Source organism: Sapajus apella, unplaced genomic scaffold (assembly GCF_009761245.1).
Source record: "Sapajus apella isolate SASKATOON/1434 unplaced genomic scaffold, GSC_monkey_1.0 scaffold35, whole genome shotgun sequence".
Lineage (NCBI taxonomy): Eukaryota > Metazoa > Chordata > Mammalia > Primates > Cebidae > Sapajus > Sapajus apella.
The window spans coordinates 4016555-4036463 of record NW_022436975.1 but is presented as its reverse complement, the minus strand read 5'-3'; the positions used below and the strand labels follow the sequence as shown (position 1 = coordinate 4036463).

General features: G+C 37.2%; 1 protein-coding gene and 1 pseudogene across 2 annotated transcripts in view; both read left to right on the top strand.

Annotated features, from left to right (window-relative positions):
- PXDNL (peroxidasin like) overlaps positions 1 to 19909 on the top strand; it is a 458440-nt gene that overhangs the window by 161348 nt on the left and 277183 nt on the right. The window lies entirely within an intron of this gene.
- LOC116563439 lies at positions 17910 to 18921 on the top strand (annotated as a pseudogene).

Genomic DNA, 19909 nt, shown 5'->3' with positions numbered 1-19909 from the left:
GCCTATTTCTAGTAATTTCTTCATTTTATCTAGATTATCTAATTTGTTGGCATACAATTGTTATAGTATTCTCTTCTATTTTATGTATCTCTTTTCATAAAGACAGTAATATTGTCTTCAGTTTTTATTCTCTTGTTCTCATGGTTAGCATAACTAACATTTTAAAAATTTTATTGATCTGTTCAAAGAACCAAGTTTTGGTTTCATTGACTCTATTTATGTTTTTCTATTCTCCATTTTACTTATCTCCACTTTAATCTTAGTTTTATTTCTTCTGGTTGCTTTGTATTTAGCTTGCTTTTCTTCAGCTGTAAAGTTAGGTTGTTGATAGGAGATCTACTTTTTGAAAATGTAGGACTTTACCGTTATAAATTTCTCTCCGAGCACCACTTTCACTGCATCCCGTAAGTTTTGGTAATTGTATTTTTGTTTTCATTTGTCCTAATTGTTTTTAAATTTCCCTCACAATTTCTTCTCTGACTCATTTGTTATTTAGAGTGTGTTGTCAGCCAACCTCATAATGAATGGACAAAAACTAGAAGCATTCTCCTTAAAACTAGAAGACAGGACACCCATTCTCATCACTCCTATTCAACATAGTACTGAAAGTCCTATTTAGAAAAATCAGGCTAGAGGAAGAAACAAAATCCTTCCAAATAGAAAAAGAAGAAGTCAAAGTATTCCTCTTCACTGACAATATGATTCTATGCTAGAAAACCTTAAAGATTCCACCAAAAGATTCCTGGAACTGATAAATGACTTCAGTAAGGTTTCACAATACAAAGTCAATGTACATAAATCAATATCATTTCTATACACAAAGAATGTTCAAACAGAAAGCCAAATCAAGAATGCAATCTCATTTTCAATAGCCGCAAAAAATAAATTTGTAGGAATACATCTAACTGAAGAGGTGAAAGAGATCTGTAAGGAAAACTACAAAACACTGCTGAAAGAAATCAGAGATGACACAAACCAATGGAAAACAGTCCATGCTCATGGATTGAAAGAATCAGTATTATTAAAATGGCCATGCCACCCAAAGCAATCTACAGATTCCATACTCTTCGTATCAAATGACCAATGTCATTTTTCACAGGATTGGAAAAAAATATTCTAAAATTAATACAGAACCAAATGAGAGCCCAAATAGCCAAAGACATCTTAAGTGAGAAGAAAAAAGCCAGAGCCAGTTTTGTTTTTTTTGCTTAAGATTGTCTTGGCTATATGGGTTTTCTTATTTTTTGTTCCATATTAATTTTAAAACAGATTTTTCAAAATCTGTGAAAAATGTGATTTGTAGTTTGCTAGGAATAGCATTGAATCTGTAAATAGTTTTGGGCAGTATGCCATTTTATTATTCATTTTTTTAGGGATGGGTTTGCCAGATATAAAAGACTTTTGTTGACAGTTTTAGACATTTTCAGAACTTTAAAATATCATTCTATTTCCTTCTTGTCCCTATGGCTTCTGATGATAAATCTGCTGTTAGTCTTACTGTGGATCCCTTGTATGTGAGAAGTTCCTTCTCTCTTAGGGCTTCAAACACTCTCTTCTTTTTCGCTATCATCAATTTGATAATAATTTGTCTCTCTGCGGATCTTTTGCATTTATCTTTCTTGGAGCTCACTGAACATCTTGGATGTTCAGATTCTTATCTTTTATCAAATTTGGAAAGATTTTGTCTACTATTTCTTCAAGTATTCTTTATTTTTCTGTATTTCTCTCTCTTTCTTTTGGGATTCTCATTTATGTGTATATTAACATGCTTGGCCATGTCCCATAGTCTCCTAGGTTCTGTTCATTTTTCTTCATTCTTTTTGCTTTCTGCTCCTTAGGCTGGATACTTTCAGTTGGCATATCTTCCAGAGTGATGATTCTTTCTTTTGCCTTCTCAAATGTGCTATGGAAACTCTCTAGTGAGTCTTTCATCTGTGCTATTGTATTTCTGAGTTACAATATGTCTTTTTATATTTTTCATCTCCACTATGTCTGCTTCCTTTACATAATTTCTATTTCTCTATGAATATTCTCTATGTGTTGATACATTGTTCTCCAGTTTCCTTTATCTCTGTCCATGGTTTCTTTTAGCTTTTTCAAATCATATTTAAGACAGTTGATTTGAAAGTCTTTGTCTAGTTGGTTCAATGTTTGTGTTTGCTTTATCAGGGGCAATTTTCATTAGTACCTTTTGTGAATTGGACAAACTTTTTTGCTTCTTTGCAAGCTTCATAGCAACTTGGATATTTTGAATAGATAATATGGTCACTCTGGAAGTCAGTTTTTTTTTTTTTCCTTCTTCAAGATTTGCTTTTGATTGCTGTGGTCTGTAGCTGTTTACTGCTAGTGACTTTTCTAAACTAGTTTTTGTAAAGTCTACTTTTTGTTACATGTAGTCTCTGAAGACTGCTCTTTTTGCTTGTGTTCAGCTAGAATTTTGGTAGAGATTTCCCTAATGCCAGGAATCAAAATGAAAAATACAAAAAGAAAACAGAGGCTGGGTATGTTGGCTCATACCTGTAATCCCAGCACTTTGGGAGGCCGAGGCAGGTGGATCACAAGGTCAGGAGACCGAGATCACTCTGGCCAACATGGTAAAACCCCATCTCTACTAAAAATATAAAAATTAGCCATGCATGGTGGTGTGTGCCTGTAGTCCCGGCTACTCAGGAGACTGAGGCAGGAGAATTGCTTGAACCCGGGAGGCAGAGGTTGCAGTGAATTGAGATTGCGCCACTGTACTCCAACCTGGGTGACAGAGCAAGATTCCATCTCAAAAAAAAAAAAAAAAAAAAAAAAACACACACACACACAGAGACATGAAGACAGAAAGAAAAGAAAATAAGAAAAGAAAGAGGAGAGAGAGAAGCCTCTCCGAAAGCTTGTAGATTGACTTGTTCCTGAGGACTCCTTCACTACTTAGCCAGACCATTTACAACTCTGTCTCAGTCTTTACTTTCTGCTTGTGTTGAACCAAGAGACCAGCCAAAACAGGGTTTTCTCAGGTTTTTTCTGAGCCTGGGTTCAGTCCTGGGTATGCTCATGGCTTTCTAAATTTCCCAGTGTACACAGCCACTTTCGAATATCCCAATTTTCTGAAGAAACCCTTTCCTCAACTTTTCCTCCTTGGGTTTTGCGGCTGTGTTATTTGCCTACACTTTAATCTGCTGCCCACGTGGCTGTGAGTTGCTTTTTTGGCTTCAGAGTGGTTTTGAGGAATGGCTGGGGCTTTTCTTCCCTGAGAGAATTCTAAGTTCAGTGAAATGAAGACAAGCACCTTGTCTCAGGCTTTTAGGAAGCCAGTGGACAGGTTTGAATGGACAAATACTTTGAGAATTCTCTGAGAATGAAGTCTGCCTTGCTCCCTCCAGAACCAGAACCCAGGATCCAGGACTACCGATTTCAAGACCACCTTTGAACCCAGAATGGGGGTGAGGCAAGGGCAAGTAAAAATGCCACAAAACTTTCTTAAAATTTCTAAGCTGTTTTTTTCTTGATTCAGCCTTTGCTTTGTTGCCGTAAACCTTTAACTTTTCTACAGTTCTGTTGAATTGGCTTTGACAATTACTGCTTGATATTTTAATGTTTCTCTGAGGACCCCTTGGAGCTACTTACTATTTCATGTTTGCTGACCTCTCCTTTTCTTGTATTTTTTATTATTGACATTTTATCTTCTTTTTCTAGCCATTTTAATGTAATGTAATGAAGATATATGTCTGGTAGTGCATAGTTGATATTCAGTGTGTATTCCTTGACCACATGATCAAAAATTGCCCAATGAAGGTTAAGATTTTTAAAAATTTCAATAAATTAGTCATATACAAATAATTAAAAATAGCTGAATTCCCATTAAATCTCACCTATTAATTTTTCTAAGTGTCTTTTGGAGGCTCTGCTTTGAATTTTATCTTTTTAACTTGGTAACCACTGGTGACCTGTTAGTATTAAAATTTATCCAGAATCGCTGAAAGCAAAGTCATAGATAAATTTAATTGTACTCCAAAAAGTACAATTGGCTTGCTGCTTTACACAATTAATTTGTGATTAATTTGTTTCAGGAAAATATACCATTTATGATTATCAAAATAAAAAATATCAAGTCAAATAAAGATATATGCTTTGTTGAGCTGAAAAACTTATTAAATGTGCTCTTGTAAGTCTGTTAATCTCTATTATGAGAAAATATAAATTCAATATAAGTGTGACTGGGCAACCTCCAGAAAGCACAGCTAACGTGAACAGACATCTAAGGCTGCCCAGTGAAAGCTTTGATTCTTTCTGCCATCGCTCACCACTTATACTTTTATAATGAAAATTCCTCTCTTTGGTTCGTAATAAGGAACTAATTGGCTTGTATATGAAGTTATATTAATGTTTTACTAGGTTTACTGATTTGTGTATTTAAATTAAATATTTGTCAAAATACAAATTGCCTCTTTGGGTCACATTGATGAGCTCATTGACTTTTGAAAGAAGTTGTATTCATATTTTTCTGGGTCCGCTCTCGAATGCTTGCTGAGATAACTAAGTTCACCTGTGCAGGCGCTGTTAGGTAAAAACTGAGAGCAGCAAGCTTGGGTATTTGTTTGGAGGCTCCAAACAGGGCGTAAACCTGCTGCCTGGGAAAGCCGTAAGGATAGCAGAGGCAGTAGTCTAGTGCACACACAAAAAATTAAAGAAAGAGGGGGCCCCCTGTGAGTCAGCCAAACTGGGAACGTCACCATGAGTGACAGCTGTTGCCATCAGAGCACTCTCATTACCACATCATGTTTTAGAAGCATGGATTGAGATACAGAATGGTTTACTTGTCCTAACCAAACTGTGATTTTTATATTCATACATCAGATAGAATAAAAGCCACTGAAGGTTGTCACAGTATAAGGTATAGACAGGTAAGCAGGTAGATAGAGAACTATTAGAACAGTGGCTGGTGCATAGGAAGTATTATCTAAGTGTTCATTCTCATTATTATCTGTTATAAAATAATTTTTGTGATTGCTTCCTTATTAATTCAGGTCATTTGATGGTGGTGATTAGCACATTTTTAGCATACAAATAAAATTAGGTTTTAAAATTACATTTTTTGTTGAGTCTTTAGATTATTGCTTTATGACAGACATTTGTATGTAAAATAACATTTCTGGTATGATACAATGAAGTCCTAATTTGCTCATTATTTTGAGAGGCCTCAAAGGAAACCTTTAAACCTTTCCTTGGCTGTTAAGTAAGTCTGATTATGAAGAAGAAGAAGAAGAGAGAGAGAGAATGCTAGATCACAGAGTACCAAAAAAATCTATTTTAAATAAATAATTTAAAGAGAGGCAATTATTGAGCTCTAGCCAGGAAATAATTTCAATGCCGATTTTAATTTCCCTCTCTTTTTCAACCGTGTGACTAAAACTTTCTACTTTGTTCTTTCCAACTTGCCAACTTAGTTTTTCCTTTAAGCCATTTCAGTGCTACCATGTTCTGATGAAAATGTTTACTCGTCTTCCTGCTATCCCTCCAGACCACGGCATGAAATTTGAACCCTGACATCTGGCACAGTCTGTATAGATTTTTCTCTAGGAGAAAGAAATTATTGTGTATTTTATATTTTATACTGGTTTTCAATTTAAATGAATCTTAAAGAGTCTCTGCAGGTGGTTATACCATGACGAAATCAGTCAGTGTGATTTGACCTGCTTGGGATTGCGGATTGAGGATTATTCTATGTACTAATTTGATGGTGGTGATGTTTAGAAGTCACAGGGGTGCTACATCATTTGAGAGTAATATTTTAAAATCATACATCACGTTTTTCCCTATGGATGAAAGAGTCTTAGCTTGCTTTTGTCTTTAACATCCTAAGGATTCTAACAAAGTTTCTGATAAAGTCAGCATTTTCCCTGGGAGCAGATGTTGCGTGACTTACGCAAGAGCTTATGCGCCGTGTGACCTTTCGCTGTGACTCGGAAGTAAAAGCTCTCTATGGTGCAGCTACCTTTTCAGGTACCTTCGGTAGCTTTTCAGGTTTTCATGGTCTGTATTTTATTATCTTTATATCCCCCAGGACTTAGGAATACGTCTTGAACATGGTAGATAACTTCTCATAATAACTATAAACAATTTTAAATTATTGAAAACTCCTGATTTAGGGGTTAACTATTTAACACTTAGAATTATGATTATGTAAAATGTAAGCTTTATTAATAAAACATCTGTACAATAATAGATGGGTAGGGCGTGTATATATATATATATATATGTATGTATGTATAATCAGAAAGACATGCTAAGGTAGAATAAGCTCTAAACACTTTCCATTTGATTTCTTTATTTTTATTGTTGGCAATTATATTTGTGATTATTTATAGTGTGTGGTGGTTTGTTTTTGAAAATATTATTTCTATTAAACAGAGCTATAACAGACTATGAGAACAAATGTAAATATTTCCTATGGTACAACATAAAATGACTGCAATAAGAATACTATTAGCAGTAATCATGTGAAAATGGTACATTCAAAGGTAATAGTACCAAAACAATTTTGGTAGTAAGTACTTATCTCGTGGTTAAAGTAGAAAACAACACAACACCCGACTTACTGTTGTATTTTCTCCCTGCCTTGGGTCGGATGAATTTCTGCTGGCAAGGTCTGGCCTGATGCTACATAGCAAGGTAAATGTCATGTGGTTTGGAGACCTCCGTAGCCAGTGGTCTGTGGTCCTTTGGCTCCCCAGCATCTGGGGTCAGGTGGATCTTCAGAGTCACTACTGGTTGACTTTATGCTCTGGGGGCAGATAGGATTCCGACGAGGAAGGAGGAGGTATTTTACCTGTGTGGATTTTATTTTTTGAGACAGGGACCAGGCTGGTGTGCCGTGATATGCTCACAGTTGCTTGTAGCCTTGACCTCCCAGACTCAAGCAAACCTCCTTCCTCAGCCTCCCAAATAGACGGGACTACAGGCACATACCACCACACCAGGTTAATTTTTAAATGTTTGTAGAGATGGGGATCTCCCTATGTTGACCAAGCTGGTCTCCAACTCCTGGGCTCAAGTGAGCCTCCCACCTTGGCCTCCCAGAGTGCTGAGACCATAGGTGTGAGTCACCGTGCCTGCCTTGTGGATCCATCCTGCTTGCTAGTTTCAAATACTTTAAACAAACTTTATGGCATCTTTTTTTTGAAACAGCAAAAGAATGAAAATAACAGTGCAAGAAAGGGCGGAACACAACAGTCGGCTGCGCTGTGCACACTCGGTCCTGCCGAGAGCACTCACGGAGCCGCTGCCGTGCCCGCTGTCTGCTGGGGGCTGTGGACGGTCCCAGTGAAAGAATAAAAAGCCCTCCAGCACCTTCCACACAGCGGAGGAGGGCAGAGAATGCATAATTACATGCTCATATCGATACAGCTAGTGCTCGACTTACGACCACGATTGGTTCCGACAGACTGGTCGTAACACGATTTGGTCGTAAGCTGAGTAGGCTATATGTACAGTACTGTGAAATGATGTTATAAAAATCTTTAAGTCATATTTTATCATAATTTTCTTTCATTATTGTTATATATCATAATTTTCTTTGTTCATTTTATGCCATTTGTATCATCTCTACACCATTTTGTTTCTTATTTTTACATTCGTCAGGTTTAAGTAAAACACTGCATTACCAGTACAACTGGTTTAATACAGTATTTGCAAAACATTGTGGTCGTAAAGTCGAATGGTCGTAAGTTGCATAGGTCGTAAGTCGATCAATACCTGTAATGTGCTAAATACACACGCATGCTCGTGCACAGGCACAGGCACAGGCATGTGCTTCTAGGTGGAAAGAGAAACAGCCTGTAGTAACAGAATACGAAAGGCTTCGTGACGCTTATCACCACCTCTTCTAAGCGCTCCGTGTGCACAATTCATGTGATCTTTTTAACGGTTCCTTGTGGTACTACTATTACCCACTGGAGAAACTGAGGCACTGCAAGGTTGGGTGAAGCAAGGCCAGCTTACGGGTGGCGCTGACATCAGACCTAAACAAGCCGGGCCCAGAATGCTGCCCTCTGCCTCTGCCCCCTGCCTTGGGGAATCGCTTCCTCCAGCAGAGGTGGAGCCTTTCTGTCTTAGAGGCTGTAGCCAGAGAGAGGACAAGGAAAGAGGCCCTTTGGGAAGTGCGGTTAGAAGATACAGCCTAACAAACACTGAGAATTGAGATTTCAAACCAGGAAGTATAGAAACCCTTGGACTTCTTACTAAAGAAACAATAGAGGCGTTATGCTGAGCAGAGCAGGTTTTGTCCTGGGGCAGGCAGCATTTCCCCTTGTCTTTTCACTCTGACATGGATGTTAAACTGCTGAGCTGGTTAGCACCCCCTGTCTGTTCCATGTGGGGGTGAGCTGGGCCCAGTGAGTGTGGCCCAGTGGGCAGGCAGGGCAGAATGAACGCAAGAGCCGGGGCCAGAGTGGGCCCTGGGTAGGTGCCTTCAGAGCACTGAGACTTGGCTTAGTCTTCATTAATTTTTAGAAATAATTTAGTACACTTAACCCCTGGCGGAAGAAACTGAGCCCAGGTGGGCTGTTTGTACCAATCACTTGGCAGGAGCACCAGCTGCCCTAACGTCCTTATCCAGAGTTTTCTCCCACCGCTGGTTCATCTGGTTGTTCTTGACCATCATGTTACGACGTGGTCACTTTGGTTTCTGCTTCTTAAATGTTAATACATCATAATAAAAATGTGTTAGGCATTGTTCTAGGTGATTTCTAATATTTATCCACACTGCTTAACTTATACCTTGTTATATTGCAGATTTTCAGGCATTTATAGAACCCCAAATGACATAAAGTATTCCTCTGTACTAATTTCTTATGGCAGCATAGTAAATTCCCACACACCTAGTGGCTCAAAGCACTGCCCACGTATTAGCTCACAGTTCCGTGGGCTCAAAGTCTGGAGCTTCAACTCTCGTCATGGAGTCTGTGGTTGGCCCTCACCTGGAGGCTTTGGGGAAAGGTCTACCTCAGGCTCATTCAGGTCATTGGCAAGGTTCAGTCCTTGGAATTGTGGGTCTGAGCTTCCTGTTTCCTTGCCGGCTAGTGGGTGGGGTTATTCTCAGCAACCAGAGGCCCCTCTTTGGTCCTGGCTGGTGGCCCCCTTCGTCTTAGAAACAAGCAAAGGCCCATTAAATCCTTTTTACGTTTGAATCTCTCCGACTTCCCTTTCTACCAGAAGCAGAGAAAATGTTCTACTTTTAAAGGGCTGCTGAGATTAAACCAAAACCGCCCAGATCATCAGGCAACTGATTAGTAAACTTAACTACATCTGCAAAATTACTTTTTTTTTTTTGGGACAGGTTCCCACTCTGTCACAAGCGGGAGGGCAATGGCATAATCTCGGCTCACTGTAACTCGGCCTCTGCTTCTTGGGCTCAAGTGATCCTCCCACCTCAGTCTCCTGAGTAGCTAGGACTACAGGTGCAAGTTACCATGCCTAGCTAATTTTTGTATTTTTTTTTTTTTTGGTAGAGACAAGGTTTTGCCGTATTGCCGAGGTTGATCTCACACTCCTGGACTCAAATGGTCAACCCACCTCGGCCTCTCAAAGTGTTGGGATTACAGGTGTGAGTCACCACATCTGGCCTGCAAAATTACTTTTATGTATATAAGGGTATCATTGTCACAGGCGTGATATCTCTTTCTATTCAAAGTCCCATTCTTGGGGTCTGGCATCTTCAAATTCTGTCCACCATATCCTCGAAAGTCTGAATTTCTGCTGCACTGTATAATGCTATTGCTGTACACACACACACACACATCACACACACACACACGAACATTCTTTTGTAATGTTATTTTATATAAATGAATGAAGGTTTTCTCAACAATATTTTAATTATACCAACCTATAACAGGTAATTATTTTTAAATGCTTTATAGTTTTATAATCCAACTTTTGTTATTCCATTTATAGCATACTGAATACATGTTTGTGTATTACTGTGAAGCAATCAGCCACGATTCTAGAACCTACAAATGAGTAGGAATTTTAGGATGTGTAGATATTTGTAACATATCCTTATGTATGGAAGCAGAGAAAACTTGAGTGTAATATTTATAAAATCCATTTGAATACAGATATACTTGAAATATACTCCTACCAATTTTTAAAGCGAGGAATTAGCAAGATGGAAAGTAGTTTATCTTTATTTCATAATATATTAGTAATATTACAAAAAGTATGACTCATGAATCAATCTATTATTAAACTCTTAAAGGGTAAACAACATTGCTATTTAGCAATCTAATTCTCATATTTTTAGCAGATTACAAAGATAGCAATATATTGTCCTGAGGAAGTGCACAAAAGGAATGTATTCATTTGTCAGAAGAGACTATTTTTGTAACTTAAAAGTGGTTGAGTTGTAAGGAAGTCTCACCTGGAAATATGCAAATGCCATGCTCACACAGTGAATTAGGCTTTTGTAATATCTGGAATTCCAAAAAAAGAGTCAGTAATAGGCAAGAAATTAAGGGAAAATGTTAACCATGAGTTACCTAAAATCACCCTAGAAATAAACTACACTGTTGTATGCAGCAGATTTGGAAACTACTTTATTTTCCATCTCACATATTGAGACCTTTTTAACCTTTCAGGATTAGAGGGATTTGTGAAACCTTCAGAATATAGAAGATTCCTCTGGGATATCTAAAAAATATGGCCATATATTTTATGTGGCCTTTGGCTCTTATTCTGAATCTGTTGACAAATTTTATCCAAATTTGTTTTTATAACACCTTCATTTTGTTCAAAACTGTATGATTTTCAGGGGTTCTTTTAAAAATAGGTTTTCAAAACAAAATTTTTGAAGTACCAGGGCAAAATCGTGTGATGCCTTTCCTCACCCATCATAAGGGCAATGACCCATAGTCCAGTAACAAAAGGCAGGCTAACAAGGGAAAAGTAGAACAGATTTATTTAATCAAAGCTTTGCGTGGTATGGGAGCCTTCAGAATGAAGGCCCCTAATACAGAGAAAACTGTCTATTTTTATGGCTAGGTTTGATGAAGAATGAGCCGCTAGGTGGAAATCTGATTGGACGAAAACGGTATGATCTAATGCTAACAGACAGAGTCAAGAAATCCAGTGTATTAGTCTGTTCTTTCACTGCGATAAAGAAATACCTGAGACTGGGCAATTTATGGAGAAAAGAGGTTTAATTGGCTCATGGTTCTGCAGGCTGTATGGGAAGGAAGTCTGGGAAACCCTCAGGAAACTTACAATCATAGTGGAAGGCTAAGGGGAAGCAGGCATGTCTTACGTGGCTGGAAGGAGGAAGAGAAAGTGGGGAGGTGCCACAGACTTTTAAACAACCGGATCTCACAAGCACTCACTCACTATCACGAGAGTACCAACGAGGGGGAAACCCACCCCCATGATCTAATTACCTCCCACCAGGCCCCACCTCTGACATTGGTAATTACAACTGGACATGAGATTTGGGCTAGGACACAGACCCAAATCACATTACCTGGCAAGGCCTTTCTGGTCAGATTCTTCTTGGCCTCTTCATGCAGCGTTCCTTCCTCCAAGGTGTGGGGCTAGACCCTTAATGGAAAGGCGGTCTTATGGTCTACCATTAAACAAAACAGGTCAGAGAATTTCTTTATGACCAGCTCTTACATAGAAAGGCAGGGAAGGCTGGAGAAATATTTTTATGGTTCATTGCTGACTTTAGGGAAAGGGGTTCTGGTATGTATGTCCACCTTGGGAAGAAGAATTCTAGTTTTAATGGCTACATTTGAGGGAGAATGAGAGGGGAGAGACAAAAGAGGCTGTGCTTCTGAGGCTGCTTCGGAGGCCATCACTTTGGGGTATCTTTTTCTGAACCCCAAGAGAGGTCTGATCTACGTTACACGTCATACTTTCAGGGCTGTGCTTCCAAGTCTAGAAATATTTCTTAAAATATACAAGAAGTCCTAGAGTATCTGCTTGCATAAATGAATGCTGGAGCCCAGCATATTTACCATTCTTTTAATAAGAGCCACCAAGATTTTTTGAGTTCTCATGAAGATCCAGACTCAGCACCACTCAGAACAATTGTACAGGGGAAGGAAGGTGTTATTATGCTTCTTACTTGGCGGGCTAGGAGGGTGGAGCTGGATCTGGGATTTAAACTTGAGTCTGCCTGGTACAGAGCACCAAATGTCAGTCACTCAACCTCACTGCTTCTCTTTAGGAATTATCAGTTCCCACAGAGAGTTTGATTTCAAGTTTATTCTTCTGCAGACCTGCTCCTCCTCGGGAGAGGCCCCAGGCACTGATTTCTATTGTGAGGCCACCTGTCAGATTCTGCACCCTCAGGCTGACTTCACCATGAGCTGAGGAAGGAGAACTAAAATGTGAACCATGCAGCAGGTAGCTGGAGACTATTGCACCTTTCTCTTTAAAATCAGGGATAGCATGGGAAGAAATGCCAGATATAGGCAAAGGTGAGGAAGACAGCAAATCACACTGCCATGCAACAATCTTGCATGTTCTCCACATGTACCCCCAAACCTAAAATGCAATAAAAAAATAATAAATAAATAAAATCAGATAAACTTTACTGGAGGAATTTCCTGGTAATTCCGTGATGTCTGGTTCCTGGTTGCAGCTGCATCCTTATTCTGCCCCTAGTCAGTCCATCCAGGGGGGTTTTATTCAATTTTTCATTTACTATTAAGTTTATTGAAGTCCAAGGAAGAGAACTTTCTTGCGAATACCAACACCTGCTGACTCCCAGGTTGCAGGCCCTCGCCTTTCAGACTTTGCTTTGTTTGTATTTCCTATTTCTGGCCCATTCTCTGCTCTGGTAATGGCCAGTGTTTTTGCCCTTTAGCTTCAGTCCTGCTGTTGCCATCTGGAGACCCGGGTGACTGGCAGCTAGCTGGCGAGGCAGCGCCTGAGGGCTTAGAAGGCCATTTTTGTTGAACAATGACTCACCAGGGAGCTGCAACTTGGCAGTCAGAAAAGAAGCAGCGACTTTCAAAATGGTGGGATTTTCTTCAAAAGACATTTTATAACCACTTGGAAATCCTTGTATCCGAGCAAGGTTGTCATGGAAGACCCCTCACAGTGCGTGCATGTGTGTTTGTGTGTTTTCCATTACAGGCAGAAGGAAAAAGAAAGGAACAATTCTCCAAACCTCTTTCTCTTCCCTTTCCATTGTCCGTGGGAGAAGTAGCTCTGCGGGGCATCTCTTAAACCCATGGGTCATTTGTGTTTTTAAATTAGTGTGCTTGTTTCATTGTTTTTTAATGCAAAATTAATGCATACTTGCTACAGTCATTTTGTAAAAGAAAAAAAGTGAATGTTAGCAATTAAACATAAAAGAAAGTCTCAACATTTAGAAAGCATCGGCTTACTAATGTTTAGTATATTTCCATGCAGTATTGATTGATCCTGAAATCAGTATCTGTTCAAAGTAGTATTTCTCTAAGCTTCCCAGCCACTATGTGGCACATGTGAAAACTTGATGGAAATCCAGCATTCTTTTTGGCATTGCTGTTTGCAGTGGCACTGAAACAACCAAGACACTTGTGGCATTTAACAGAAAAGCTTCATAGTTGAAGAATGCAATTCTAATCTGAAGTTAATTAAAACAATTGACAGAGTGTTTTTGTCTTTTGTTTGGATTATTTTTTATTACCTCCTATTTATCTTTTGCAAATTGAAATGACCAAATATACACTAACAAATGCTATCTTTTAATGTCAACGAATTTTAAGAAATGGATCCATTAAAATTATACTGCTTTTAAATTTCACATGCATGTATTTAATTTATAGAGACTGAGGAAATTTGGGATGGCATTTGGTCAAACTGACAAATTGGGGAATTGTGTTTTTCATTTCTTCCTCTCATGCTTCCCCAGGGACTCCCTGTTAACAATGTATCCTCCTAATTCTCAAACTCTCTTTTCCTTTTTTACATATATATGTAAGTACAGCTGGCCCTCTGAATCTACAGGTTCTGATTCTCAGAGTGCAGCCAACCATAGATAAAAATATTTAAAGGAAAATAATAAAAAAGACAACAATAAACCAATACAAATAAAAATTCAGTTTAGAATAAGAACTTTTTAATACATAGCATTTACATTATATTATATGTAATCTAGAGATGATTTAAAGTACAGTCAATCCATCGTATCTGCGGGTTTCAAATTTGGATTCAACTGACCTGAGATTTAAAATATTTGGGAAAAAAAATCCCACAAACTTTCAAAGAAAAAATTAAATTTTACATCATGTACCACATTGAATCCATGGGAATGAAGTGATATGTAGGCATTATTTTAGTTACAGAAGTAATCTAGAGATGATGTAAAGTATACAGTAGTATTTAGAGCATACAAACGTAGATCATATGCTGATAAGTACACCACCTTATGTAAGGAAATTGAGCATCCTTGAATTTTGGTGTCAGAGGCAGGTCCTTGAACCAATGTCCCACAGATACCCAGGGACCACTGCACATACATAGATATATATAAAGCTATGGATGCAAATATGTGTGTGTGTGTGTGTGTGTGTGTGTGTGTGTATGTGTGTGTGTTATGTTTCTGTGTATTTTTCCTTAGAAATACTTTCTTCAGTTTAGTTTTTGGCCCAAGGAAAAGCTCTTTTGAAGGCAAGTTGTAGGGAGTGTGGCGTTGTGGCTGATCCCAGAGGGCACCTTGGTGATCTCTGTCAGACAAATCTACACACATGGCTGTATCTTCCCTTCTATCTGTGGCTGATCTTACATGGACGCCTTAGAAAAGTACCAGAAATCATCTGTGCAGATTTTTGAACGTGAGGTTTTCTGCATTTTTCAAAATATGAGACTGAAAATGAGCTGCCTGTTGGTCCCTGTGTGTGTGCAGACATCTTCAGAGGCACAACCTAATTGTTCCTTAATTGCTCCAGGTGAGTCCATCTCAGGTGTGGGCTCCACGCCACCCACCAGACACTTCTTGTATGTCAATTGGAGTGGATTTTTATACTTTAGCATGTGGGGCTATTGTTCTGATAGAGAAAGGCAGTCACTGGGCAAAGCCAATGACTGGGTGGTAGAGGACAGGTGACACTTGCATAGATAGTCTCATAGAGATGCCATGCTCACCCTGCTGTGGTGATGGCCATTCTTTAAAAATAATTATTAAAAAAGTAAAAAAGAAGGGCAGAAACTACCCTACATAAAAAGTAACTATTAAAAAACAATAATGTTGGAAATATTTCCATTGTAGTATGTCTAGAAAGGGAGCCAGATGCATGTTGGAGATTTGCATATAATTACATTAATATTGCATATCACAGGGAAAATTATAAATATATCAATTGATAGTAATGATATATATAAATAATTTGGAAAAAATATTAATTCAAGATAATTCAAAGATTAAAGCATTAAAATGAAACCACAAAGCTTTAAAAAAATGGGAATTTTAATGTATTCTTAGATTCAGGAACGCCTAAGTATGATACACAATCCAAAGTCCTGAAGAAAAAGAACAATAAATTTTATTACATAAAAATTTAAAACATCTGTATAATACAAACAATAAAGAAAGCTAACAGCAGAAATTATATAAGCTTTGAAAAAATAATTATAAACAATAGTTTTCTTTTGCTTACAAAGGGTTTTTAATAAGTTGATAAAGAAAAATATACAACAAAGCGAAAATATGAGATAAAGAATTTTTTAAGTTAATCTACATAAAAAGAAACACATGGCCATTGACATAAATTTTCATAATAACTACATCTTTCTTTCAAATAACATTTCAAATAACATTTGAATTTTGAAGTCTTAGAATTTGTCACTCATATATTCCACTTGTAAACCTGCTTTTTTTGAAGAAATATGCATGAAGAAAAAACAAATTCACTTAATGATAAATTCAAGTGGACTAAGCAGATGAAAAAATATGAGCTTGAAGACTGGTCTTTTGGATTAACATAATCTGATTTTAAAAATATTTAAATAAGTGAAGTCTTTAAGAAATATGGGATTATGTAAAGCAAAATAACCTGTGAATTATTAGCGTTCCTGAGAAAGAAGGAGAAAAAGCAAACAACTGGAAAATATACTTGAGGGAATAATTTAAAAAAACTTCCTTAATCTAATTGGAGATGTAGACATCTAGATACAAAAAAATCTAGAGAACACCTGCCAGATACTATACAAAACAAATATCATCAAGGCATATAATCACCAGACTGTCCAAAGTCAATGCTCAAGGAAAAAATACTCATATACAAAGGGAAGCCCATCAGGCTAACAGCCTTACAAGTCAGGAGAGTTTGGGGACCTATTTTCAGCATTCTTAAAAAAAAAGAGATTCCAATCAAGAATTTCATATCCCACCAAACTAAGCTTCATAAATGAAGGAGAAATAAAATCTTTTCCAGACAAGCAGGTGCTAAGAGAACTGATCACCACTAGACCAGCCTTACATGAGATCCTTAATGAAGTTCTAAACATGGAAACAGAAGAATGATACCTGCTACCACAAAACACATTTAGTGTATAGCCTGCAGACTATATATATATAAAAAAAATATATATTTTATATAATATATATTATATGTTATATATATATAAAATATATGTAATATATATATATTACAATGAAACTGCAACTAAAGCAAACAGCTAACAACTTTGCAATAGGATCAAACTCTTACATATGAATACTAACCTTGAATGTAAATGTTCTAAATGTCCTATTTTAAAGGCAAAGAGGGGCAAGTTGGTAAGAAAAGAGGACCCATCTATCTGCTGTCTTCAAGAGATTCAACTCACACATAATGACACCCATAGGTTCAAAGCAGAGGGTTAGTGAAAAATCTGCCATGCAAATGGAAAAAAGAAAAGCAGGAGTTGCTATTCTTATATCAGAAAAAACAGAGTTTAAATCAACAACAGTAAAATCAAGACAAAGAAGGGCATTACATAATGACAAAGTGTTCAATTCACCAGGAAGACTTAACTATCCTAAATATATGCACACCCAACATTGGAGCACCCAGACTTATAAAACAAGTATTTCTAGATCTACAGTGACTTAGCCAAACAGTAATAGTCACGAACTTCAACACCCCAATGACAGAAATGGACAGAGAATCCAGGCAGTAAATCCACAAAACTATGAACTTAAACTCAACACTTGACCAGTTAAACTTAGTAAACATTACAGAATACTCCACTGATCAACCACAGAATATATATTCTCTCATCTGCACATGGAGCATACAACAAGATTGACCATATGCTTGACCATAAAGCAAGTCACAATAAGTTTAAAAAGAATCAAAATCATACTAGTCATACTCTAGAGCCACAGTGGAATAAAAATCTAAATCAGTTTCAAAAAGATCTCTCAAAACCACACCCTTACCTGCAAGTTAAACAACTTGTTTCTGAATAACATTTGGGTAAACAATGAAATCAGAAATCAAAAAATTCTTGGAAATAAATAAAAAGTTACATAACATATCAAAATCTCTGGGATGCAATAAGAGCAATGTTAAGAGGAAAGTCGATAGCAATAATGCCTACCTCAAAAAATTAGAAAGATCTCAGATTAACAATCTTACTTCACTCCTGGAAAAATAAGAACAAACTAACCCCAAAACTAGTAGGAGAAAAGAAGTAAATAAAATCAAAGCAGAAATAAATAAAATTGAGACCCAAAATCCATACAAAGAATCAACAAAACCAAAAGTGGATTGTTCAAAAAGACAAGATGGATAGACCACTAGCTAGATTAACAAAGAGAAAAAGAGAAGATCTGAATTAGCACAATCAGAAATTACAAAGGAGACGTTACAACCAAGCCCACAGAAATACAAAAGACCCTCAGAGACTGTATGAACATTTCTATACACACAAACTAGAAAATCTAGAGGAAATTGATAAATTCCTGTAAGCACACAATCTCCCAAGATTGAATCAGGAAAAAACTGAAATGCTGAATGGACCAATATCAACTTCAAAAATTAAATCAGTCCCTCACCCCATGCCCAGGCCCCACCAGTGGAAGCCCCTGTGCCTGCACCATGTCAAAGAAAAAAGGATTGCTTGCAGAAGAAAAGAGAACTCTCATGATGGAAATATTTTTTGAAACTGAACATGTATTTCAATTAAAAGACTTGGAGAAGATTGCTCCCAAAGAGAAAGGCATTACTTCTTTGTCAGTCAAAGAAGTCCTTCAAAGCTTAGTTGATGATGGGATGTTTGACTCTGAGAGGGTCGGAACTTCCTATTATTATTGGGTTTTTCCAAGTAAAGCTCTTCATGCAAGGAAACTTAAGTTGGAGTCTCTGGAATCTCAGTTGTCTGAGGGAAGCCAAGAGCATGCAAGCCTACAGAAAAGCATTGAAAAAGCTAAAATTGGCAGATGTGAAACGGAAGAGCGAATGACACTAGCAAAAGAACTTTCTTCACTTTGAGATCAAAGGGAACCGCTAAAGACAGAAAAATACAAAAATTGTGACCCACAAGTCGTGGGAGAAATATGTCAAGCAAGTAAAGTAGCCAATGAAGATGATAACAGATGGACTGATAACATATTTGCAATAAAATCTTGGGTCAAAAGAAAATTTGGGTTTGAAGAAAATAAAATTGATAAAACTTTTGGAATTCCAGAAGACTTTGTCTACATAGACTAAAATATTCCATGGCGGTGAAGGATGTAAATTTTAAACTATTATCTAAATAAGTGTACTGAATTTTCATCTGCCTGTAACTGTATGTATTCTTTTCTTAATGTTAAATAAAGTATAAAATGCAAAGAAACATTGAATCTGTAATAAAAAGCCTGCCAACCAAAATAAGCCTTGTACCAAATGGAATCACAGCCAAATGCTACCAGATGTGCAAAGAAGAGCTGACAGCAATTCTACTAAAACTATTTTAGAAAACCAAGGAGGCACCCTTCCCTAACTCATTCTATGAAACTAGCATCTCCTTGATACACTCACCTAGCAAAAATACAATAAAAAAGGAAACCACAGGCCAATATTTCTGGTGAACATAGATATAAAAATCCTCAACAAAATGCTAGCAAACGGAATCCAGCAGCACATCAAAAATTAGTTCACTATGATAAATTCTGCTTAATTCCTGGGATTCAAGATTGGTTCAGCATATGAAAATCAACAAATGTAAGAATGTGATTCACCACATAAGCAGAATTAAAAAGAAAAACTATATGATCATCTCAATAAATGCAGAAAGAGCTTTTGATGAAAATCAACATCCCTTCATGGTGAAAACTTTCAAGAAACTAGGCATTGTAGGAATATACATAATAAGCCATCTATGATAAACTCACAGCCAACATCATACTGAACAGGCAAAAACTGGGAGCATTAACCTTGAGAACTGGAATAAGACAAGGATGCCAACTGCTGTCATTTCTATTCAAAATAGTACTAAAAGTGCTAGCAAGGGCAGCCAGGCAAGAGAAAGAAATGAAAGGCATCAAAATAGGGAAAAAAATGTCAAACTACCTCTCTTTGTGGACAATATGATTCTATACCTTAAAATTCTAAAAATTTCATCACAAGCCTCCTGGAACTGGTAAATGACTTCAACAAAGTTCAGGAGACAAAATAAACATACAAAAGGTAGTAGTAGCATTTTTATACACCAATCACATTCAAGCTGACAGCCAAATTAAGAATGCAATCCTATTTACAGTAGCCACATACATACACATACACACACAAATAGTTAGAGATATATCTAACCAAGGAAGTGAAAGACCACTGCAAGGACAACAAAACAAAACAAAAAAACTGCTAAAAGAAATCATAGATGGTACAAACAAATAGAAAAATATTCCATGCACATGGATTGGAAGAATTAATATCCATTAAAATGACCATACTGCTCAAAGTGATCTATA